Source organism: Arvicanthis niloticus, chromosome 13 (genome assembly GCF_011762505.2).
Source record: "Arvicanthis niloticus isolate mArvNil1 chromosome 13, mArvNil1.pat.X, whole genome shotgun sequence".
NCBI classification, from domain to species: Eukaryota; Metazoa; Chordata; class Mammalia; order Rodentia; family Muridae; genus Arvicanthis; species Arvicanthis niloticus.
The window spans coordinates 76,061,715-76,067,784 of record NC_047670.1 but is presented as its reverse complement, the minus strand read 5'-3'; the positions used below and the strand labels follow the sequence as shown (position 1 = coordinate 76,067,784).

The 6,070-nt window shown below is 50.8% G+C and overlaps 1 long non-coding RNA gene across 1 annotated transcript; it reads left to right on the top strand.

Annotated features, from left to right (window-relative positions):
- Window positions 1-857: 857 nt before the first annotated feature.
- On the top strand, window positions 858-5,580 carry LOC143434175 (uncharacterized). The gene is made up of 3 exons (XR_013103508.1): window positions 858-1,051; window positions 4,071-4,232; window positions 5,301-5,580. It is a non-coding gene; the product is annotated as an uncharacterized LOC143434175 (long non-coding RNA).
- Window positions 5,581-6,070: the final 490 nt, after the last annotated feature.

Genomic DNA, 6,070 nt, shown 5'->3' with positions numbered 1-6,070 from the left:
AGTACATGTGGTCACCTGTGTTGAGTCATATCACACTGTGCCCCATAAAGCTCTTTTAGAAGCAAGCGCTCGGCTGGAGAGGTGGGTCCTCACTTAAGAATGCTCGCTGCTCTTCCAGAGGACCAGAGCTCAGTTCTCAACACCCAACACCCATGTTGGTTAGTTCACAGCTGCCTGTAACCCCAGCTTCAGGATAAGCTGATCTCTTCTGGCTTCCATAGGCACCTCCCCAGCATTCTGTGAGAGTGTACACACACACACACACACACACACACACACACACACAAACACACACACACACACAGCTTCTATATAATGACACCTGCCCAGGGAGGAGCCTGGAGCTAGCTGGGGTTGGCAAGAAGGGAAGAATGCAAGGATGGTGAGGGCCTGGGAGATGGGCTTACATACCATAGGTGAGGGCTGTCCCACCAGGCAGCAAGATGAAGCCCAGGAGATGAGAGTGTTTCTAGCTTGTTATCACAGTTAGAACTTCTATAACATGTGCAAACCAAGGGAAAGGAGCTTCTTCTGCCCTGGGAGTAGTGCTCAGTGCTGTGGATACGACGGTCCCTTAGTGCTCAGCTGTGGATACGACGGTCCCTTAGTGCTCAGTGCTGTGGATACGGTCCCTTAGTGCTCAGTGCTGTAGATACGGTCCCTTAGTGCTCGGTGCTGTGGATACGACGGTCCCTTAGTGCTCGGTGCTGTGGATATGACGGTCCCTTAGTGCTCAGTGCTGTGGATATGACGGTCCCTTAGTGCTCAGTGCTGTGGCTATGACGGTCCCTTAGTGCTCGGTGCTGTGGATATGACGGTCCCTTAGTGCTCGGTGCTGTGGCTATGACGATCCCTTAGTGCTCGGTGCTGTGGATACGACGGTCCCTTAGTGCTCGGTGCTGTGGATATGACGGTCCCTTAGCTAATCCTGGCATTATTATCTCCTCTTCACAGGCCAGGTGACAAAGGCCAGCAAGAGGGTAAATAGCCCTCGTGAGGAGGTCGAGAGGCTTACAAGTGATGAAGTCGTGCTTCCGTCCAGCTATGCAGGGTAGGTTCATGTCCGTTATTAGTAGAGCTAGAGGAGGACCCGGGTTGGAGTGTCCACCCCTCCTGTTAACTCTCCTTCAGACAGTCTGGCTTTGGGACAGCACCACTGCTATGTTCATTAAAGGGCCCCATGCCAGGATTAGAATCACAGCTGTAGCACCTAAATAAATAATCACTCATTTCTTCAGGGATATTGCAGGCATTGAAAAAGAAATACTGGGCCTAGGGCAAAAAGAAGCCCCAAATGACAGAGAGAAGCCCCTTTCACTGCTGGGTAACACTATTCCCCCATGTCATAGGGAAAGTGTGAAACATGACTGCCCACCCTTGGGTGCCGTTTGGGACAAGGTTGAAATTGGACAAAGTTGAAATCTGCTTTTCAAGGTAAAGTGAGTACCTGACAGATCTAGTGTGATGATCTATGATGAGGGCCAGAGGCCAGGCAGCAGTACTGTGGGGCCAGGCAGCAGTACTGTGGGGCCAGGCAGCAGTACTGTGGGTCCAGGCAGCAGTACTGTGGGTCCAGGCAGAAGTACTGTGGGTCCAGGCAGAAGTACTGTGGGGCCAGGCAGGAGTACTGTGGGGCCAGGCAGGAGTACTGTGGGTCCAGGCAGGAGTACTGTGGGTCCAGGCAGCAGTACTGTGGGTCCGGGCAGGAGTACTGTAGGGTCAGGCAGAAGTACTGTGGGCCCAGGCAGGAGTACTGTGGGTCCGGGCAGGAGTACTGTGGGGTCAGGTAGGAGTACTGTGGGTCCGGGCAGGAGTACTGTGGGGTCAGGCAGGAGTACTGTGGGGTCAGGCAGGAGTACTGTGGGGCCAGGCAGGAGTACTGTGGGTCCAGGCAGCAGTACTGTGGGTCCGGGCAGGAGTACTGTAGGGTCAGGCAGAAGTACTGTGGGTCCAGGCAGGAGTACTGTGGGTCCGGGCAGGAGTACTGTGGGGTCAGGCAGGAGTACTGTGGGGTCAGGCAGGAGTACTGTGGGTCCAGGCAGGAGTACTGTGGGTCCGGGCAGGAGTACTGTGGGGTCAGGCAGGAGTACTGTGGGGTCAGGCAGGAGTACTGTGGGGCCAGGCAGGAGTACTGTGGGTCCGGGCAGGAGTACTGTGAGGTCAGGCAGGAGTACTGTGAGGCCAGGCAGCAGTGCCGTGGGGCCAGTCCAGGGGCTGGAGCAGGTATTTCTTGTAGGTGAAGCATGTTCAGGTGGGAGCTGTGTTCAGTGTCTCAGAGCTCATCTAGGGAGGAAGGATCTGAAGAAAGAACCCAGGAGGCTGTACAGTGCGTAAGAGATCAGATCTGAGGGAGGAGCTGGGTAAATGTGTTCATCTCTCAGCACTGGCAGTTGGCGGGAGGCAGTGACTGGCTCCCTGCTTCCCAGGTGCTCCTGTCCTTTCCTCCCTTGTCCATCCATCCATCCATCCATCCATCCATCCATCCATCCATCCATCCATCCAGTGGACCCATCCTATATGTCTTCTGGAGAACCCTAGCATTCAGGGCTCTGAGCTCTGTCTTCCAGTCTTCCCTCAGCTATCATGACCTCCTCTGGGGATGTTGGGAACTCCCTAAGATGTGGTAGCAGCCCAGCTTTACGTCTGACTCCCAAAGCAAGTCTTGGAGGTAGTTCAGGCCATTATCTCCTCTGTTAACCCTTGTCTTCAGATTGTCACCGGGCTCAGGCCAACTTTGTTTTTGAGTTTCAAAACTCAACAGGACAAAGGCCTCTGAAACATGTCCTTAAAAAACCCTGTGGGAGTTTCCTGCTGACGCCACACACCCAACAGGAGGTAAGCTATGCTGTCTCCTCACAGAGAGAAAGGATGACAAGACTCCCTGTCTCCTCCAGTTTGTGGCACATGGACTCTTGAGATGCCAAGGAACCAGGGGTCCACTCTTCCTCCTCACATTCAACCTGACAATTTCAGTTCTCCTCTCTCCTAGTCCTGTGGCCCTGACACTCCCCACAGCCCCTCCCACTGTGTGCTGGCCCACCCACTGTCTCCACCCTTCAGGGTGTGAGCAGAAACCAAGAGAGTCCAGACACAGCAAAGTTCTTTCCACACGTGTCTTGGTATGTGTGTGGAGAGCAGCAGCCTAGGAAAAGAGAGCCAATCAAAATACTGCTTGGGCTCTGTCATGTGCTGAAGTTGGTTCTGGGAGCCATGGCCTGGAGCAGCTGGTGAGAAATGCAGGGAAGTGAGGACAGTTCAGGACACAGGCTAATGTATGTAGGTCACGAAGCCTGTGAACGTGTGAGATTCCTCCTCCAGGAAGAAAACGCTCCTGGGTCAGCATCCAGCTTTGCACAGATTTCCCTGGGCACAGACTCCACATGCCTGGAGAGACTCTTCTATCACTGCTTACCATTCTCTCACCATTCTCCTCTCATGGGGGTGTTAGCAGATTAAGGATGAGAGTAGAAAAGTACACACATACTCATGCACACACATGCACATACACTTGTGTACACATACACACACTTGTGCACTCACTTATGCGCGCACACACATATGCACATACACTTGTGCACACTCATTCATGCACGCAAAACACACTCGTGCACACACATATGCACGTATAAACACCACACACACTCATGCACACACATATGCATGCACACACATATACATACTACACACACTCATGCACATACATATGCATGCACACAAATCACAAATGCACACTACTCACACACATAAGAAGAAAGTACACTTCCAATGAGAAGACTTTCAAGCCCCACCAAGGATGCCAAAGAGAAATGGAGATGCTGCTTCAGCCAGCTGCCTCTATTGTGTGTGTGTGTGTGTGGGGGTGGGGGACAGTAACTCAAGATGCTGTCTCCTCTGTGAATTGGGAGGAGCCCAGGGAGCTGGTGAAACTGGGCCTCCTGCTTTCCAGCACCAGCGCTGAGCAGGGCAACGGTAATGTATGTTGGCAATAATCTGGCTTCATGGATTTGCCTGGACAAGCCTGCTATAACATCTTCATCGTAAAATTCTGACATTATAATTTTTCTTACCAGAGAGGCATTATTTCTGCTTGACAGTGAAAGGCTGGCATGGAGATAAACCTTCCACAGTGAGGACTCTGTCCGGACAGTTGATGACATCTGCATCTTTGGGTCTTGCTTGGTGTGGGAGACACAGCACAGACGCATGCAGACCCAAACAGGGCAGGTGTTGAGGTGAGCCTCGGACACAGGTGTCCAAGGGAGAAGAGGACTTGGGGGTCATTATACATGGTGAGAGACTCTGATCCTTTTGAGATTTCCTTAAAGTATTCCTGCACGAATACCCACGGTACCCCAGAAGGGAGGCGAAGTTGCCGGCCTGCCTTGGTGCTCCAGAGAAGGAGGATGCTGAGAAAAGAGTCTGGAGCAGTAGAGCTGGGTCAGAGGGACTCAGCTCCATTTTGGAGGCAAAAATGAGTTTCCAGGAGACATCATTGTGTGTGTCTGCCGTAGGCATCTGTGAACAATCAGGGGTGACCATTCTCCAGGAGTCCACAGTTGGGGTATCAAATATAAGGAGACTGTTGTTCTTTCAGATCTTAACTGTCCGCCCCACAGGAGAAACCCCATCACCAGCTGGGTGGCACCTGGCGGCTTCCCCTTTCTCTCCCCTCTGCGTGGCTCCTGAGGTCTAAGGATCCTTTGTCATTGCCTGGGACTGGGTGGAAGCCCGGCTGGCTCTGCATATCATTCCCAGGCTTCCCCGAGGTGCCTCAGCTCTGAATGTGCTTGAAGCACTGTTGGCATATGAACCTTTTGCATCGGTAGGGCAGTGCCATGTTTCATAGAGAAACCCAAAGCCGAGAGTAGTATGGTGCTATAATAAGTACGGACCCAGAGTGGTCATGAGTCAGGGGACCCAAGAATGCAGGTCCCCTGACACCTCACCCAAGAGTCTCCCTGATGGTCACCAATTCAGTTTGTAGTCAATGAATGGGACCAAGCGAAGTGATGTGAGCCGGTGACACATTTGCTTTCTGGTACAAGGACTTGACCTTTGTTCCTAAACACAGGCTTCCTAGTTTATCACCCAGTTTCCCTTGTAAAAGATCGCTAGTCAGAGGTGAACACACTTTTTTTGAATACTCAATGGGCTCTGAAGTGTGCCTAAAGCTCATAAAAATATAATTCAGGTCATAAATTTAATACATCCTGGAAGAATGACTGTACTAGGTCTATTTTTAATCACTTAATAAGCAATGGTTTTGTTTACATCTTCCGTTTTTATTTTGTATCTAAAAGGTTTTTAAAGAAGAATTTGCAAGATCTGTTGTTTTGGATGTCAAGAAATGAAAGCTGTTCAAAGAATTCTGACCGGTTGTCTGTCTGTCTTTCCCTCAAATCCGTACAGCGAAAGACTTGCTCAGGATGGAGCCGGTGGCTGTCTTTAAATGTTTTTTTTTTTAAATAAACAAAAAAGTTTATTGATAGGCTGAGCAACAGAAATCACTCAATTTTTGGCTTCTAAAATAAAAGTTTATAAAAATATTTTATAAAATAAAATATTGTATATTTTGACTCATTTTACTGGGATGATGTCATTCCATTAATCCCCTCCTACAATGATCCACATGGAACAAGACAGGATTCTGACAAGAAGACTTCTGCCCACTGCTGTTGGAGGGGACAGGAGGTCAGATGTGAATTCTGACTGTCAGTGGAGCAAGTCCAATATGGGATTGAAGGGCTCCCCAGCTCTGAGGGACTGGGTGAGAATGGGGCAGCACTGAACCTGGAGAAGTCTGGGAGGTCTCAGTGTGAGGAGGGTATTGAAGAAGGCATGGGCACGTGGCTGTGGTGATGCTCTGTTCTGATCCTGACTAGGGTGGCATGGGATATCCAATGATCTGGCTCTTCCAGGTTTGAGTGGCTCCGCAGGAAGTGGACAAAAGTAAGCACCCAGATCTGGCAGTAGAGACCGTAGACCAGGGAAACCATGTGGCCAGAGGGAGGATTGGGGCTGGACTGTCCAGGAGAACCCTTTGTAGTTCTCTGTATGTGAACAAAGGCCT